The following is a 20,017-nucleotide window of genomic DNA, read 5'->3' on the forward strand; positions in this document are numbered from 1 at the left end:
CTCAGTTAGACTTTCATAAAGGAGGATATTTTCAGAGAAAATTTTGATATGAAAATTCCCTCTGCTGCTAAGTCGCTTCAGTCGTGTCCAACTCTTCGCGACCCCATGGACTGCTGCCTACCAGGTTTCTCCATCCATGGGATTCTCCAGGCAAGAACACTGGAGTGGGTTGCCATTTCCTTCTCCAGTGCATGAAAGTGGAAAGTGAAAGTGAAGTCGCTCAGTCGTGTCTGACTCTTCGCGACCCCATGGACTGCAGCCTACCAGGCTCCTCCATCCATGGGATTTTCTGGGCAACAGTACTGGAGTGGGGTGCCATTGCCTTCTCCCGAAAATTCCCTCTAGTCAATGAGAAATAGAAGAACAAAATCAAAGTGTGAGTCTTCCTCTAGTCATAATTTTCCCACTCTTTAATGTTGCAGTGACTACCATGTAATTAATTAGTATGGCTCATATGGGATAGAAATTATCAGATTTATAGATTATCTTGAAAGGTAGCTTGAAATAGAGTCTGTGAGTAGATTATATCATCTTTTCATTATGAACAATGAAATTCATTTTCAAGAGCTACCCACAGATAGCTTTTACCTACCTATGCACTGTGAATTTTCTCTTTTTAACAATTATATTTAGGAATTACTCTTGTCTGAAATTTGATTTTGTTATGGGCCTACCATTTATGTTTCAGGGTTGATACTTACATATACTGTTTATTTCATTTTTGAGTAATACATTCTAGATTTGTAGTACAAACCCTTCACATCAGGCATTATCTTTTATTTTTCAGAAAGGAACCTTTTAACAGACTTATGCCACTTATATCCCTGAGCTCATCAAACAGAGAGGTGGTAGGGAGAGATTGCATTGGACAGAGCTGGGAATACTTGGTGTAGACTGAAGTGCTGACTTCTTAAAGTGCCTACTGCGTGCTAGGTACCATGCCAGAGGCTTTATGTATCTGATTTAACTTGATCATCACAGCAACCAAGGGGTGCTGGCAGATACCAAAAACATCATTTGCATTCCTTTGAAATGCTTTCTAAATTAAAATTAGAAACTGTTTCTAAAAAATAATATGTTAGAAACTCTAACAGGTTAATTGTAAATTAGATTTCTAGAATTTGTTTTAAATCCAAAGCCTTTATCAGATATTTTGAAACACCATTTTTCCTGACTAAAAGAGTAAAAATAATATATTTTGATCTTTGAAAACCAGGGGAATTTCTTAGTAAGCTAACCCTAGTAAAACTTGTGAAGTAAGCAGATCTTAATTTTACCTTTTGATTATGGAGAATCAAAATTTTCTTTAAAAAAGATTAGTGCACTCTTCAGGCAATCAAGGAAAATATATGGCAGTTAAAATGTGTATTTGCATGTAAAACACTTCAGAATTTCAGATTTCATAATCTGGAATTGATTAGTTTTCCCTTTGCTTTTCTTGTAGGTGGAAAGGGTGATATCTAAAAGCTGTTTAAGTAATACTGCCATCCAGCTACTCTTTTTTTCCTCTCTGTACTCTGATTACTTTCTTAATTAATGAGGCTCAAAAGGGAAACTTGTTAGCATGCCTTCAATTTAGCTGTAGTGTAGCCTTAAATGAAATAATTGGACCTTTAAAAAATTCTTAAGTCATCTAACTTTAGCCTTATGATTTAAGGTTGAAAAAAATAGACATTAGCTCAATCTAATATCAGTTGTAAAGGTTAAGGTGAGGAAATGATGATCCTTTTTTGAATATTCCATATTTCAGTATCTTTCTGACTCTGCGTGTATCCCCAGAGCCCCAAATCTCTCTTCAGTTTGACTTAGAGGCTGGCAGAGGTCTACGACATCTTTTCTTTCAACTCAAATGCAGCTTCCTCTTTTCTGTGACATTATATAAATGATCATTGGAAAAATGAGGAAGCCCACGGTCATAATGCTGGGCAATGCCAACATCTTACAATGCCAACAGGAGGCAAGCTGTGAGGGCGACTGTTTTTTTGGTCAGGATTTTAAAGAATAATTCCTAGAAAGCATTAGTTGAGGAGCCTTAAGTGTGCTTTTTGGCCTGATTAGTATTTTATTAGAAAAGATCATTTGTTAATGCTTTCAGAAGGACAGGACTTTGTGTAGATATAGGAAAGACAAGAAAGGAAGGCAAGACAAAGGTGCCTGGAAAACTTAGACAAGACACAGGGGTGTTGGATAGGTTGCTCCTTGTTCCTTTATTCATGGCCTGGCTGCAACTTTTGCCTGTTTCCCATGATGCCGAACTTTTCTTTGAATCAGTTTTGTCATTTCTGCAGAATTCAGAATGGAAATGCAGTTGCTCTCCCCTCTCTAGCAGGCAGGGGGCGATAGAGGCATGAACATGGGTTGATTGATTGTTGGCTTGCATCACAGTTTGGCAGGAAGGACACAGGATTCAGATTACTGAAAAATTAACGGATTTTTAGAGAAAAGGTGTGTTTTGCTTGTTTTTTTTTTTTTTTTAAACTTGTAGTACCTCTTTGGACTAAGAACCAAGGCTCTTTCTCTGATTACAAAGGTGAATGTTCCATTCCAGGCATTTTAAATGGTAGACACCAGTCTTTGTGCATTTGAAATTGGCAGAAAGGAAAAAGAAAAAAAAAAAAAACAGAACTGAAGCCAGTAATTTAAAAAGAACCTTGGAATTCTCTCTCATGTTCTTTATTTTTTTTTTGTTACCAAGTATGGTTCTTTGTCTTATAACGCTTTAGGTTTATGAGGCATTTAGGTTAAGATAATTGGGTTTCAGAGGGCTCATACCCAGAAAAGGAAGAGGAACTAATCATTCCTGTTGAGCACTTGTGGTATGCCAGCCCTGAACTGGGTCGTCTTCATGTGACCTTGTTTAATCTTTACTGCATCTCTTCTGAGGTTTTTCTCTTGGTCTGCTGATTGAAACAATTGTAACCACACAGTACCACCCTGCCCCATCAACTCACAGATGGAGCAAGATGTTCTTGAGAGAGTTGAGCCTTTCCTCTTAACTCATGTTGCTCTTTATTATTTTTCTTCTCTTTTTTTCCAGTTAGATTTTACTTATTTTGCTTTTTAAACTAATCTCCTTCCTATGACTTTTATACCATTGCTTCAATAGGAACGTGTTTTGTGTCATAAGGAGTACAGAAACTCCTAAGTCCTTTCCTATGAAATCAATATTTTTTTCTGATTCAGTTATATCATTTTCTTTTTTATACTTTATTTCCCTTGTAAGTATCTCACTTTAGTTTTCTTGGTTCTCTCCATCCTAAACTTTTGAGATGAATCTTAGTTTTCTATAGTTTAGATTCTTTTGAAAATAACATGTTGGCATTTTTCCTAATCATATATTTTTTTTCTCATCTGCCTCATTAATTTCTCCTGCTTTTTCTCTATCCTGTTTATCTACAGTTGTTCACCTCAAGTATTTACAGGGGACATATCGTATGTGAAGACTTGTGTTTGGCACGGGGGACACTGTGGTGAGGAGGTGGACTTGGCCCTAGGATCACACGGCCTTGTGGCCTCGGTGCTGTGCACTCAAGTTCGCAGCTGAAGTGTAACAACCAGGAGTGAGATAACCAGTGCTCATCTTGATTATAGAAAAGACGACTATGTTTTACTGTTTCAGGCTTCTGCTAAGACTTAACAAGGTTATGAAAGAGCATTGTTTATATATCTCTCAGAAATTTAATCACAATATTCATATACTGAACATTTGGTATCATCAAAATAATGCTAATGACCTGTGTATTTTTTACCAGATTGGAAGCATCTGGTGGTTAATTTTTACAGGCTGTTGGCAAATGGATTAACGTATACTAACAGGTTATTGGTGTTGGATTTATCAAGTAAAATTAATATTAATTACATTCATTATTCACAAACTGTTAACTTAATAGGGATTAAAGGGCTTTCTGAAAGTATATGAATAGTCTAATTCGTTTAGACTGATTAATTATGAAAATGTGATTCCACAATTGTTAGCTTTCTGAAGTAATCACATTTTATAACAGGTGTGTCCTCTTTGCCAGATAGAGTCAATAAACTGGTTTATAAATAATTTCTCAACTGAACAGTTATGGCATATGGAAACAGTTAATGGATTATGTACTTAAAAACAAATCAAGCTTAGATTTCTGACATCATAGTTCAGTGGACAAAGTATTGAGGTAGAGAGTGATAAACCATGGATTATCCCAGTGACTTGGCTGTGTTCAGGATGTGTCTTTGTGTTTGAAACACAATTTATTACTCTGTACAAGCCAAAGTGTATAAAAATCCTGAACTACCTCCGAAGCCTGCATTAAGATGAACAATATAATTTGTAACAGAGAAATATGGTTCTTGAGGGCATGTTAATATAGAAATGATGCCAAAATGAACATATCTTCAATATCTTGCAGATTTCTGAAGACATTTGACAAACACTAATTTAGGAAGATTGGGGAGGAAGTTTGTGGAGAATTAAATATTTTTCTAGGGATCTATTTTGGTTTTTGTCTGTGTGACTGAATCTGAAAACAACTTTAAGGAAATTATGAGGTAGGTCAGGAATGTCATGCTTGTTTCACCATTAGGGAGTATCTCATTGTTACCAATTGTATTCTCTGTTGTATTGCAAAAGAAACCAGAATTTATTCTGAAAGCTTTAGAGGGAAACCTAGAGAGAGAGGGTATAGAAAGGGGTTGTTTAGGTTAGAGCTACAGGCAATTTTCAGGTCCACAGAATGCGTCAGTCACATGCTTAGTTACCCAGCATACCTTTGGCATGTTGTGATAGAAGCTTTAAAAGTCCCTGTAAGTAGACATGTTTTCTTATATACTGTGGTGATGCTGTAAACAGAAAGGGAGGAGGGTTGGATTTGCTTATATAGTATTGGGGAGTGTGTGCCCATAAACGCGGCTTTTTCCCCCTTTCCTTTTTTCTCTGTTTTGTTTCTTCTTCCATCAGAGAACGGAATGGTATCAGGGCATTGGATTCGACTAGAGTCATTTGACTAGCAGTAGATTGGGCAGTGCCGTCTCCTGTTTTACAAGTAATTCATCTTGGTATTTTATTTCTGGTAGCAGTTTTCTGTGGTGCACCTTAACAAAATTGTAAATTTGTTACATTCTGTCATCATCTGTTAGGATTTTTTCTCTTAGGATTTCTCGTCCATTTCCTGCATCTTCTGCCTTCTTCCTCATTTACACTGGCATCTCTTGTTACCGTCTGATTACTCAGTGTACACTTTGCAATTGCCTTGTCTGCAGTATGTTCTATTGCTCAGGATTCCCACATAATTAGTGCACAGTATTATTCTCCAGAAAATAAAAATGAGGCTCTTCCTTCTGAGTGTGTTATTTTAATCTAAAGCAATATTTTGTAAATCTGGCCATTCACCACTTCCCCTCTTCTCTGTTCTTTCCTGCCCCTTCTCATCCCTGGGCCCACCTCCACACACACCACTTGCCAGGCTTTGAAGACCGAGAATCACGTGGAGTTAGCACTGTACCTGATCCATCTCTGGAGCACAGGCAGGGAGTGGGCTCGTGGTAGGAGAGTTATAGGAGATGGGTGCTCCTTGCTGAATTCCAAGCTATAGGAATTCGATAAGAAACAGTGTATTAAGTTTATTTGTAAGAGGAAAAAAAAAAAAAAGAAAATTTCTCATGGAGATAACTTTATTATAATTATGTAACCTTGAATTTCCTAAGTTACATTTGGATTATGTATTTATGTATTAGTTAAGCTGGGTGTTCCTCCCGCTCCCCTTCATTTGGGCATATACTTCAGGTCATTTGGGCATATACTTTCAAACTTTGAACATATTCTATGTATAGAATAAGCTTTCATGAATGTCATGGCATCTGAGGAGAATGCTAGTTTAGAGACCTTTGTTTATCACAGGTCTGACTTGTCCAAGTGCATGTCTGTGCCTTAAAAGAGTGGATATTTCAAAGTTAGACACGCTGTATCCCAGGAGTTCTTAACTTGGAGTCTATGAACTTTGATAAGAAAAATAAAAGTAACATCATTACTTGGTCACTAACCTCTAATCAATATTTAGTTTTTCCTTCAGTTATAAACAATAAACAGAGCAGAAGCTATTCCATTTCTATCTGTAATGGAATACATTACATTATGTAATGTATTTGTGTGTACTTTGCATCTTGCGTGGGTGCATTCACTCTGTCACATCCGACTCTTTGTGACCCCATGGATTGAAGCCTGTGAGGCTCCTCTGTCCATGGGATTCTCCTGAGAAGAATACTGCAGTGGGTAGCCATTTCCTCCTCCAGGGCATTTCCTAATCCTGATATCGAACCTGTGTTTCCTGCACCTCCTGCATTGTAGGCAGATTCTCTACTGCCAAGCCATCGGGGAAGTCCGTGTACTTTTATATCACATGAGAATTGTTTCAGGTACGTTGAAATATCACTGAAACTCATTACTACTTCAACATTAGCATATAAATTTTTAGACTGTCAGCTAGACTTTGTTACTTAAGACTTGAATAAAAAATCTTATTTTGTCAGTTGGGTTCTCCTGGAAACAAATGCTGAGATGTTGAAGTACAGGAGGGATTTTTAAGAGTTAAGCAGTGGGTAATGGATGTGAAGGGCAAAAGATGGTGAGAGCAGGACTGGGCAGGAAGAACCAGGACTGTCCTGCAAATCTGAGAAGTTCTCAGCCCTGGAGCCCAGGATGCGTGTTGGGGCGGGACGGGGGTGGGGGGGGGGTCCCGGATTGGAGCCTGCTGGCCGGCCTGGGCACTCCTGCCACACTCGGGCCTTGGCTGGGGCTCCAGCTGTGGAGGGGCCGGGAGGGCTCGTGGCTCGTAGCCTGTGAGCTCAGGGTGCTCTTTCTGTAGCTGACTGGAAAGTTCTTTTCTGAAGGGAGATCTGAGCATCCCATCTCCATGGTTGTCAGATGTGTGACTGGTCCACAAACTGGCATTCAGTGTGTTTTAATAACTGCATTTGAGGACAGTTTACTCCCTTAGAACTAGTATGCACTTTCTATGCATTTAAAATCAAGAGAAGGGGTCTACCTCTCTGATCGCAGTACGGGTCCGTGCCCGCAGATGTTGCAGGCCCTACTGTACAGGTGAGACTGAGGTCAGGGGCCTGCCCTCACCTGCCACCTCTTCACATGTACGTGGCTTTTGGGCTTGCTTGTTTTGTAATTGAAGGGCCCAGTGTGTTATTTGTAATGAGATATTTCATCCAACTTAGAGTAATTTTTATGATGGTTCCAACATCTGGACATCCATTTATTAAATAAGGCATTTGTTAATACAAACATGTATCAAATGTGGAACAAATATAAAACTTACTCCCTAATTAGACAATAAGAAAGCAACAATATTAATAATGTGTCCTTTTTAAAAGTAATGTTTATTTCATTTATGTCATTTTATTTGCTCCCCAAAGCAATCCTGTGAAGCACCCCAGGCAAATGTTCCATACATTTTATCTTTAAGAAAAAGTTGTGCTCTTCAAGTGAAGTTCAGCTAAAAGGAGCTGCCACTCTGAATGGAATACAGATCTGAGTGTAAAGTCATTGCTCCTTCTTCTATGCCATGCTGCTTCTCTGATTAAAAGAAATCCTATTATGTTTTATTTAAAGTGCTCTTCTTTGATTTAAAATAATTTTCCTCTCATCTCCTGCCACCTTACCACTGCCCCACAGCAGTTCATCCTCATCCCACGATTTATATTAAAGGCTTTAAAAACCTGCCGTTTTTTATTAAGACCATCTTTCATCATTCGGTACCTCTTTTCACTTCTGTAAGTATTTGAGCTGTAAATACTAACATCACGCTGTGGAGTGTGTGGAAGAAGTGAGAGACTGGAGTTCAGCTACAAGTGTGTGACCCCAGCCGTTACAGCTGTAGGTCTTTCCTCTCTAAAATGTAGGAGATAAGATCCAGCTCATAAGGTTATTTTGAGGATTGTATAATGAATATTTTAGGACATCTTTTGCAATGCCCAGTTCATTGTAGTTGCTCAAGAAATATTAGCTGAACTTAAATTCTGAGAACGCAGGCTCATCTTTACTTGCCTTGTTTTGTGTATCATCTCTGAATCTTCTACAATAGTAACAAGTTAAATGACCTCCCTTCACCTTGACCTCACTTTCCAGTGAAGCTTTCTAAACTGCTCTGTTAATGGACCTCTGGTAGTAGTTACGTATGAAGACTTCTAGAATACCAGTCGGTATATCTTGTTTCTTTCATTTTTGTATACATCTTCAACTGTGAAATACTTTATTAAGATTCTGTGGAGAAGGATCTGTTGAATCAATGTAAAGACCTTTATTTCCCTATTTTTAAAAATTTTTCTGTATTTTTTTTCTTTTAGTTTTTGAGTGATTAATGGAGCTGGTGCCCGACGATGTATAATTTTAATAACTGAAAATTTTAACTTTGGTTTTCTTGGTGTGAATCTGTTTTAGATTATTGAGCTGATGAAAATGATCTTGGAAAGCTCATTCAGTTCTTTATAAAACCTTACTGGATCTTGTTAGTAATTCATTATGCTTGATGGTTATTTATAGTTTCAGCCTAATGAGGGTGATATGAATGGCTTAATGTCTTTGTGGAACTGGGATGCATTAAGGTCCCAGTCCCCAACCTTGTTGGCACCAGGGATCAATTTTGTGGAAAACAGTTTTTCCGTGGACCAGATTTATTAGATTTATTGTGCACTTTATTTCTGACCTAATGCCACCACTGATCTGACAGGAGGTACTCGTCTGCAGCCCGGAGGTTGGAGACCCCTCTTTAAGGCAAAAGGAGCCTTTAGTTGATAGGCAAATCAGAGTGCCAAGTAGAGCTTTTGGCCTAAATCCCTGCAGGGTTTGCAGGAAAGATGAGAACTGTTCATTTTCTTAGTTTCATAGAGCGCTAGCAGAGGTTCAGAGGAGTGATCATTTCTCAAGAACAGGCTCTTCCTCTTCTTCTTTTCCAGCTCTGTGATGTAACCTAAAGAAATTATTTAGGTCAATTGTATAACACTGTCTTTTATACATATCATTTAGCCTAACTCTTATTTCCTAAACAGGTGACAAATTGAAGAAATACATAAAGAAATGTCTTTAGAATGTAATTGAAAATGGCTATTGTATTTCTTCTTCTCCAATAGCCTGTCTAGTAATAATAGGGGAGGCAAAACTCTGAAAAGTGTTTATCTCTGAATGATTTACAGCCTGGAAACATGAGATTGGCAGATGAACTTGGAAATTTACATGCTGCATTAGTGTATGTAAATTAGTCTTTTCTGATGAATACAGAAAAGGAAGTTTGCCTGCAGGAAATAGTACTCAGTTAAAAGTGATTTTAACTAAAAGAAGCCTGGTGGTTTGTCCCAGGGATGGCAAATTCAGTATCCAGTGACATTAGATTAACTTCTCCTCTCTTTCCTGTCTTTCACCCCAGTTTCAGCATAGCCCAGCTGGCAAAGCGGGAGGGAATCATTATGCTCATGCTCACAGATGGGGCTTTGTATTAGTTTTTTATTGATGCTCTAACAAATTTCTCCAAATTTAGTAGGTTAAACCACGTAAATTTACTGTCTTGTGGTTCTGTAGGTTAGAGTCCTGTGTGGGTCTCATTGGGCTAAAATCAAGGGCTGCATTCTGGAGGCTCTTAGGGAGACTCTGTCCCCTGCTTTCCAGCTTCCAGAGGCTTCCCACATTCTTCAGTTTGTGGCTTCCTCTTCAGTTCCTCAAAGCCAGTAGCAGTGAGCTGAGCCTCCCTCACCTGATATCCTTGAGTACATATTTCTCAGATTCTGACCTAAATCAGGAAAGTTTCTTTAAAGACTAGTGATTAAATTGGGCCCATCTGGATAATCAGGGAGACTCTCCTAATCTTAAGGTTTTTAACCTTAACCACATCATCAAAGTTTTCTTTTCTTTGTAAGGTGACGTATAAAACAGGCTCCAAGAATTAGGATTTGGAAATCTTTGACAGAGAAGAACAGGGCTTCAGTTCAGTTCAGTTCAGTTGCTCAGTCGTGTCCGACTCTTTGCGACCCCATGAATCGCAGCACGCCAGGCCTCCTGTCCATCACCAACTCCCGGAGTTCACTCAGACTCATGTCTGTCGAGTCAGTCATGCCATCCAGCCATCTCATCCTCTGTCGTCCCCTTCCCCTCCTGCCCCCAGTCCCTCCCAGCATCGAGTTTTTTCCACTGAGTCAGCTCTTCGCATGAGGTGGCCAAAGTACCGGAGTTTCACCTTCAACATCATTCCTTCCACAGAAATCCCAGGTTGATCTCCTTCAGAATGGACTGGTTGGATCTCCTTGCAGTCCAAGGGACTCTCAAGAGCCTTCTCCAACACCACAGTTCAAAAGCATCAATTCTTCGGCGCTCAGCCTTCTTCACAGTCCAACTCTCACATCCATACGCAACCACAGGAACAGGGCTTAGGAGGCCGTAAAGTACAACATTTCACAAGATACTTGACCCTGTTGATTCTGCTCATTAAAATTATATGTTTCCTTTTAGCTCTGCGTTCCCTTAATAGGAATGCTATTTTTGGGTCCAGGGGCATTTTGACTTAATTATTTAAATCATTTGTTCTGTTCACTAAATATTTATTGATCTGTGGATCTTTACTAATCACACTAACATGGTTTTGTTACCATAGTTAAGTGCCTTTCCAAAGCCTTAGGCAAAATCGTCATATCATGTCTAAGAGCCAGGCATTAATTTGCCTCTTCTTTATTTAAATATACTATATTTAATTAATGTGCAACAGGTACCGTATCCTACTGTATATTTTCCAGTTTGTAATATATACAATTAATTTCATTTTTTTCTAAGATATTAATAAATTCTGCATATATATATATTTACTTTTTTCCCAATTCAGAAATACCCTTCAGAAAGCTGCAGTAAAGAGCCACTGATATCTATAAGCAAATTGGTTCTTGACTTTCAGTTGTTATCATTTAATTATTATTATTTAATTATTTTCTAATTTAGAAAAAGAAATGTGTTATATTGTTTAACTTACAAACTTTTGTTGGGAGATAACTGTTTCTGTATTGCCTTCTTGAAAAACTTAATTCTCTCACTTTGAAGTTTAGTTATATTTTAAAGTACAGTTTGTTTTATGACATTTCACAACAGTATTTTTATCTGAAGAATATTTATATAATGCTCAAACCTAATATGCATCTACAAATGGATATGAACATATAAATGATTATAATTGCATATTTCACTAGATAATTTAAAATATATATAAAAAAAGTTTAATTGGGGAAATTTCATCACTGAGAGAAATCACATTTATCAAAAGATCTAATACAGCTGCATTTCACATAGAAAAAGCAATTTATTTTAATTTAATTGTTGTCTCTTAGTTACTTGCCAGTGTCCTCTTCTGTCATCATATTGCCTTAGACTCATTCCTCCTGAAGTAGGGCTCTTCTCCCTTCTTTAATCTTCTTTTCTTCTTCAGTTAGAGAGCCAATTATTTTTCAGGGTTTCTCAGGTCTCAGTGGGAGAGCTTGGTGCTCTTGGTCCCGTTACTGTAAGATTCAATCCAGAAGAGTTGAAATAGCCAGTGGGATCATTGTGTTTGTTTTTGAATAAGGGACATTTGTTTTTAGAGCTTTTGTGTTTTTCTGTTTAACAATTATTCATGTTTTGAATACTTTTTAACTTTCCTGAGTTTTATTTAGCTTCACTTAAAATCTTATCTAGCTATATAAAAGTGAATGTGAACTTTAGTGTTTTTTTTTTTTTTTAATTTTTCAGCACTTTATTATTTTTTTTTTTTTTGATAAATTTAACGCCTTTCATTGCCATACCTCATTTTACTGTGCTTTGCTTTAGTGAGCTTTATAGATACATGTTTTTGTTTTTTTTTTTTCCTTGTTAATTTTCTGTTTAGTTGATCTATCCATAAGTGTGAGTGGGGTATTAAAGTCTCCCACTATTATTGTGTTATTGTTAATTTCTCCTTTCATACTTGTTAGGATTTGTCTTACATACTGCGGTGCTCCCATGTTGGGTGGATATATATTTATAATTGTTATATCTTCTTCTTGGATTGATCCTTTGATCATTATGTAGTGACCTTCTTTGTCTCTTTTCACAGCCTTTGTTTTAAAGTCTAATTTATCTGATACGAGTATTGTGACTCCTGCTTTCTTTTGGTCCCAATTTGCATGGAAAATCTTTTTCCAGCCCTTCACTTTCAGTCTGTATGTGTCCCCTGTTTTGAGGTGGGTCTCTTGTAGACAACATATGTAGGGGTCTTGTTTTTGTATCCATTCAGCCAGTCTTTGTCTTTTGGTTGGGGCATTCAACCCATTTACGTTTAAGGTAATTACTAATAAGTATGATCCCGTTGCCATTTACTTTATTGTTTTGGGTTCGAGTTTATACACCATTTTTGTGTTTCCTGTCTAGAGAATATCCTTTAGTATTTGTTGGAGAGCTGGTTTGGTGGTGCAGAATTCTCTCAGCTTTTGCTTGTCTGAAAAGCTTTTGATTTCTCCTTCATACTTGAATGAGATCCTTGCTGGGTACAATAATCTGGGCTGTAGGTTATTTTCTTTCATCATTTTAAGTATGTCTTGCCATTCCCTCCTGGCTTGAAGAGTTTCTATTGAAAGATCAGCTGTTATCCTTATGGGAATTCCCTTGTGTGTTATTTGTTGTTTTTCCCTTGCTGCTTTTAATATTTGTTCTTTGTGTTTGATCTTTGTTAATTTGATTAATATGTGTCTTGGGGTGTTTCTCCTTGGGTTTATCCTGTTTGGGACTCTCTGAGTTTCTTGGACTTGGGTGATTATTTCCTTCCCCATTTTAGGGAAGTTTTCAACTATTATCTCCTCAAGTATTTTCTCATGGTCTTTCTTTTTGTCTTCTTCTTCTGGAACCCCTATGATTCGAATGTTGTAGCGTTTAATATTGTCCTGGAGGTCTCTGAGATTGTCCTCATTTCTTTTAATTCGTTTTTCTTTTATCCTCTCTGATTCATTTATTTCTACCATTCTATCTTCTAATTCACTAATCCTATCTTCTGCCTCTGTTATTCTACTATTTGTTGGCTCCAGAGTGTTTTTAATTTCATTTATTGCATTATTCATTATATATTGACTCTTTTTTATTTCTTCTAGGTCCTTGTTAAACCTTTCTTGCATCTTCTCAATCCTTGTCTCCAGGCTATTTATCTGTGAGTCCATTTTAATTTCAAGATTTTGGATCAATTTCACTATCATTATTTGGAATTCTTTATCAGGTAGATTCCCTATCTCTTCCTCTTTTGTTTGGTTTGGTGAGCATTTATCCTGTTCCTTTATCTGCTGGGTATTCCTCTGTCTCTTCATCTTGTTTAAATTGCTGAGTTTGGGAGTCCTTTCTGTATTCTGGCAGTTTGTGGAGTTCTCTTTATTGTGGCGTTTCCTCACCGTGTGTGGGTATGTAGAGGTGGCTTGTCAAGGTTTCCTGGTTAGGGAAGCTTGTGTCGGTGTTCTGATGGGTGGAGCTGTATTTCTTCTCTTTGTTCAGTCGCGCTATGGGGAGGGAGGGAGGGATGCTGCAAACAAATGACACTGGCGTGTGCTCGCAGTGCCTCAGCCACACTGGGTCTGCCCCCGCTCATGGCGCATGTAGCCTCCCTGCCCACACTGCTCAGGCTCTAGGTTGTTCCGCCGGGAACAATCCGAGGCTGGCCCTGGGTTGCATGCACCTCCCAGGTCCAAGCCGCTCAGGTTCAGGCACTCAGGTAGTCCTCAGAGGCGCAGACTCAGCTGGGGCTGCGTTTTGTGCTCTTCCCAGGTCCGAGCAGCTCAGGTGATGAGGTGTTTGGCGAGTGCCAATGTTGCAACTTATCGCCTCCCCGCCACTTGGTTATCTGGGTGTAAAACCGGCGCACCTTCTCAGGCAGATGTTGACCGTCCAGACCCCCAATAAGTTTTAGTTAGCAAAGAAGCCAATTTTATAGATAATGTCTCTCTGGGGCTGTGATTGCCCCCTTCCGGCTCTGGCTGCCTGTCACCGGAGGGGGAAAGTTTGCAGCCGGCTACCTCTGTTTAGTCCTTTGTTCCGTGCGCGGGCTGGCGGTGTCTTAGGTTAGGGCTGGCTTTTCGCATAGTAGATATCCCACAGTCTGGTTTGCTAGCCCAAATTATTTCGCTCAGATAGTGCTCAGGGTATTCAGGCCAGACTCCCACTCTCAGCGATGCAGCCCGCGCCGCGCCTCCCTGCCCAGCCCCCGCTTGCTAATGGCAGATGCAGGCGTCTGCTCTGCTTCTACGCTGGAGGAGTTACCGTAGGGCTCGCAATCTGCGAGTTTTAATTGTTTATTTATTTTTTCTCCCTGTTATGTTGTCCTCTGTGCTTCCAAAGCTCGGCACGGATTCGGCAGTGAGAAGGTTTCCTAGTGTTTGGAAACTTCTCTCTTTTTAAGACTCCCTTCCCGGGACGGAACTCCGTCCCTCCCTCTTTTGTCTCTTTTATTGTCTTTAATATTTTTTCCTACCTCCTTTCGAGGAGTTGGGTTGCTTTTCTGGGTGCCTGATGTCCTCTGCTGGCATTCAGAAGTTGTTTTGTGGAATTTACTCGACGTTTAAATGCTCTTTTGATGAATTTGTGGGGGAGAAAGTGTTTTCCCCGTCCTACTCCTCCGCCATCTTGGCGCCTTCCCCTGAATGTGAACTTTAAAAATTGACCACTCATTTGTATTTCCATTAGACTTAAGCAGATTTAGCAGTGTTTTCAATACCAATAGGAAGGGAAACAGCAGTCTGTGTCAGGTTCAATGTGGTAATAGTACTTTTGTGATAGATTTACCGTATATGCATGTATATGTATATATACACACGTGTGTATATATCTGAAAATATATTGTTCCATAGACTAGTCAGTCCAAAAATGACTAATCAGTGGATTAGTTTTTGTTTTTTTGAACCATCTTTTTTCCTCAGCTAGATTGTTGAGTGCAGATTAGGCAATGGATATCATGATCCCAAGCCCACTTTTGTACCTCTGAGGTGTGCTTTATCAAAAGAGCTATTTTCGTGAATGTGTTCATGATGAATAGGCATAACCTACAACCTCAATAAATCACAATTTTTCATTATTCTTCATTATACTAGGATTGTAAGAAGGCCTCACAGCTGCTAGAATCAAAAAGAAGTGAGAGAAAGGAGCTGACTTACAAGAAAAGGGGAAATAGGTGCTTGCTCAGCTCCTGAGTGGGCCCAGGCCTCACATTGTAAGAGTCCGGCCTTTGTCTGTTCATGTGAGAGGCTTAGGCCCTGAGCAGTTAGAAATCTAAGTTTCCAGGTTGCATCTTTAGAAAGGCGTTGAAAGTCAGGGGTTCATTTCTTCTTGACTTCATGCCTGGAGCTCACGCCTCTCTCTCCTGCTGAGACTCTGAAGGAAAGGTGGGAGAGGAAGGTGAGGGAGCATGCTGGGGGCCTGGCTGGCAGTCCCTGCACACGGACGTGGAAGTGAGCATGCTGGGGGCCTGGCTGGCAGTCCCTGCACATGGACGTGGAAGTGAGCATGATGGGGGCTTGGCTGGCCGTCCCTGCACACGGACGTGGAAGTGAGCATGCTGGGGGCCTGGCTGGCAGTCCCTGCACACGGACGTGGAAGTGAGCATGCTGGGGGCCTGGCTGGCAGTCCCTGCACACGGACGTGGAAGTGAGCATGCTGGGGGCCTGGCTGGCTGTCCCTGCACACGGATGTGGAAGTGAGCATGCTGGGGGCCTGGCTGGCAGTCCCTGCACATGGGCTTGGAAGTGAGCACGCTGAGGGCCTGGCTGGCAGTCCCTGCACACAGGCGTCGCGGTGACCCGAGACCCATTCCCTGACTGCAGTGCGGCATAATGGCACATAATGGCATAATTCAGTCCTGTCAGCCTTAGAAGCTGTGGTAGCTGTTTCATTCATTAGTCACCTTCTTACAGCGTTTTTTTTTTTTCATATTGTTTTCTCGTAGTCTTTCTATTCTCAACACAGTAATGTAAACTATCTTCAGATTTATCATCTCTAGAGATATCACCGGGGAAAGCAATGGCACCCCACTCCAGTACCCTTGCCTGGCAAATCCCATGGGCGGAGGAGCCTGGTAGGCTGCAGTCCATGGGGTCGCTAAGAGTTGGACACAACTGAGCGACTTCACTTTGACTTTTCACTTTCACGCATTGGAGAAGGAAATGGCAACCCACTCCAGTGTTCTTGCCTGGAGAATCCCAGGGACAGGGGAGCCTGGTGGGCTGCCGTCTGTGGGGTCGCACAGAGTCGGACACGACTGAAGTGACTTAGCAGCAGCAGAGATGTCACATTAATCATCTCCCATGTGTGTACACATTCTAAGGGAGTCAAAGAAAACGGGCCTTCCCTGTCTCACATTTGTAGCTTTCTGCATTCAGGTTTAAACTTATTTCTAGCTGTATACTTCTCCCTGTTTTTCTGCTCTGTGCACCACACTCCAGTACATTTGATCTACTTTTCCATTAAATTTGGCTGTGCGTTTCATTGCCCCTCTCTGGGTCCTCATCACTTACTCTGCACTTTTTAATTTGCAGTCCTTACCCATTCTTTGGCTTCTAGGAAAATTCCGCATGGGAGCTGCTGCCGCCTTCTTGCCAGCGTGTCATTGACAGGTTAGCACTGGAGAGCCCTCCTGGCCTCCTCCGTGCAGTGCCACGCCTGCCATCACAGGGACCAGCCAGTCCTTTCTACTCGGAATGCACCAGAGCTCTGGAGGCCTCATTCCTGCCCCCTAGCTTTCTCACTCCCTCTGCTCCCACCTTCGTCTCAGTTCTTCCACTTCAGCAGGACTGCAGAGCCTCTGTGGTACACCTCAGAAATGCCGGGGGCACTCCTGCATGGGCTCTTTCCTACTTGGAATGCTCTTATTTCAGGTAACTGCTTGGGTCAGCCCCCACTGCCTCCATGTCTTGACTCAAATGTCACCTTCTCAGTGAGTTTCTTATGCTTATCTCCCAGTTTAGTTCTGTCAGCCTGTGTGTTCCTCCGTGACCTCCTCAATCCAATTCTCCCTTTTATTTTTCATTTTTTTCCCCACTCATCACCTTTTAACATCATAATTATTACTTATTTATGAGGTACATATTTATCATTTTCTCTCTGTGCCCTCACTGGAAATTAAATCCTTTAGGAGAGCGCTTTGTTTCATTTACTAATGTGTCTTAAGCACCTAGGAGACTTGCCTGGCACCTGTTCAGTTGCTAAGTTGTGTCTGACTCTGTGACCCCATGGACTACATCATGCCAGGCTCCCCTGTCCTTCACTGTCTCCTGAAACTCTCTCAAGTTCATGTCCACTGAGTCAGTGGTGCTATCTAATCATCTCATCCTCTGCCACCTGGCACCTAGTGGGCACCAGATTAATTTTGGCTGAAATGAACGGTTTTTCATTCCTTTAAAGAAGACATATAATAATTTCAACTTCCTCAAGCAAATTGTCTTTTTAAATTTTAAACAAATAGGAATTTTGGATCAGTAGATTTCTAAGTCGTGTCCGACTCTTGCAACCCCATGGACTGTAGCCTGCCAGGCTCCTCTGTCCATGGGATTCTCCAGGCAGGAACATTGGAGTGTGTTGCCATTTCCTTTTCCAGGGGATCTTCCAGACCCAGGTTGAATCGAACCTGGGGATCGATCCAGGTCTCCTGCATTGTAGGCAGATTCTTTACCTAGTGAACCATGGGGAATTTTGCAAAGAGAGTAGAGTTGGTTAAATGATCTAGATTCCAATTAACTCTACCACTGATGACTTTAGCTCTGCTGAGTGATAGACTCTTTTGTAAATCAGGTAAAAAATTAAGAGAATAGAAGGTGGTTGAAAGAGTTTAGGTAAATGCTGTTATTGTTGGATGAACCTTGATTTGAATCAACAGCCCCAAGAACAACTGTTAGCAAACAGATTGTAACAATTCATTTATTTATTTTTTCATTTATTTTTCCTGAAAATTGCTCCTTTGTTGGATGTTGATTTTTTAGTTGTTAATTGGGGTACAATTCACGTCGTGTGAAATAAACTGATTTAAAGTATGCTTTTCAGCAGCATTTAGTACATTTACAGTACATTTACAGTGTTGTGCAACCACCGCCTCTGTCTAGTTACAGATGACTTCCATCAAGTCAAACCCTGTCTCACTCAGCAGTTTCTCCCCATTGTCTCTTCCTCTTCATCCTGGCAACCACCAGTCTGTTTTCTGTGTCTAAAGTGACCTTAGCTGGATGTTTCATTTAAATGGGGTTATGCAATGTGTGACTTTTTTAATCTGGCGTCCTCCAGCATGATAGTTTTGAGGATCATCCACATTGTAGGGTGTATCAATATTAAATTCCTTTTGTCGTTGCTTGGTTGCTAAGTTGTATCCTTCTCTTTTGTGACCCCTGGAGCTGTAGCCCACCGGGCTCCTCTGTCGTTGGGATTTCCCTGGCAGCAATACTGGAGTGGATTGCTATTTCCTTCTCCAGGGCATCTTCCCAACTCAGGATCGAACTAGTGTCTCCTGAATTGGCAGGTGGATTCTTTACTACTGAGCCATCAAGGAAACCCAGAACGTTGAGTTTCCGCCCCTGGGTGGGCTCAAACCAGCAGCCTTTTGTGACGGCCAGATGCACTAACCGACTGCACCACTGAGAGAAATAGATTTCTTTTAGTGGCTGAATAATGTCCTCCTTTCCTCCAAGGAAAGCTGTGGCAAACCTAGACAGCATATTAAAAAGCAGAGACTTCACTTTGCCAACAAAAGTCCATATAGTTAAAGCTATGGTTTTTCCAGTAGTTATGTATGGATAAAGAAGGTTGAGCACCGAAGAATTGATGCCTTTGAATTGTGGTGCTGGAGAAGACTCTTAAGAGCCCCCTGGTCTGCAAAGAGATCTAACCAGACAATCTTAAAGGAAATCATCCCTGAATATGCATTGGAAGGACTCGTGCTGAAGCTGAAGCTCCAATACTTTGGCCACTTTATGTGAAGAGCTAACTCATTGGAAAAGAGCCAACTCATTGGAAAAGAGCCTGATGCTGGGAAAGATTGAGTGTACGAGGAGAAAGGGCTGACAGAGAGGATGGGTTGGTTGAATAGCATCACTGACTCCACAGATGTGAGTTTGAGCAAACTCCAGGAGATAAGTGAAGGACAGGGAAGGAAGCCTGGTGTGCTGCAGGCCATGAGATTGTGAAGAGTCAAACACGATTTAGCAACTGAACAGCAAAAACGTGTTATGATTTGTTTACCTGTTCTTTGCTTGATTTGTGCTATTTCCTCCTTTTGGCTATTGTGAATAGTGCTACTATGAACATTTGTGTACATATATTTGTTTGAGTATAGGTTTTCGGCTCATTTTGGCATTTTTGAATAACATCCAACAGCTTTCCAAAGCAGCTGAATTGCTTTACATTCACACCAATAATGTACATGGGTTCCAGTTTATCCATATCCTTCCAACATTTATTTTCATTTTTTATTGATAAGTATGATGGACAGGGAGGCCTGGCGTGCTGTGATTCATGGGGTTGCAAAGAGTCGGACATGACTGAGCAACTGATCTGATCTGATCTGATTGATTTTGAGTTGTAAAAATATTAAGAGTTTACTGAGAACTGTCCTTTTATAAAGATTCGGGCACAGAAAAGAAAGTCAAGGATGTTAACTTCTTTTTTTATAGAGGCTAATGAAAGCTTTAATTACATAGAGAAACCTCAGGATACAAATAAAATTTAGTTATAACAAATTTATTGAGTGAAGTGTAGTATAAGATTCAAATGGTTATAACTGGGAAGCTTGAGATTTTACAAGAAAGATAAATGTTTTGTGGGTTATTTTGTATTATAACTATGAAGTAGTACATATGTGTTAATAAGTAACAAAATATTACTTATGTCTTTATTAAAACTGTATAAAGATAATTACTCTTGACTATTTAAACTGCTAACATTTATTCATTATAAAACAACTAAGTTACGGAAAATTTAGAAGTGAATGGAAGAAAAGAATACCATCCTAAATACCACTACCCTTCTTGA

The 20,017-nt window shown here is 40.2% G+C and overlaps 1 protein-coding gene across 1 annotated transcript in view; it reads left to right on the plus strand.

Annotated features, from left to right (window-relative positions):
* The window catches only part of DIAPH3 (diaphanous related formin 3), a 563,614-nt gene that overhangs the window by 214,851 nt on the left and 328,746 nt on the right, over nucleotides 1–20,017 (plus strand).

Source organism: Bos taurus, chromosome 12 (assembly GCF_002263795.3).
Source record: "Bos taurus isolate L1 Dominette 01449 registration number 42190680 breed Hereford chromosome 12, ARS-UCD2.0, whole genome shotgun sequence".
NCBI classification, from domain to species: domain Eukaryota; kingdom Metazoa; phylum Chordata; class Mammalia; order Artiodactyla; family Bovidae; genus Bos; species Bos taurus.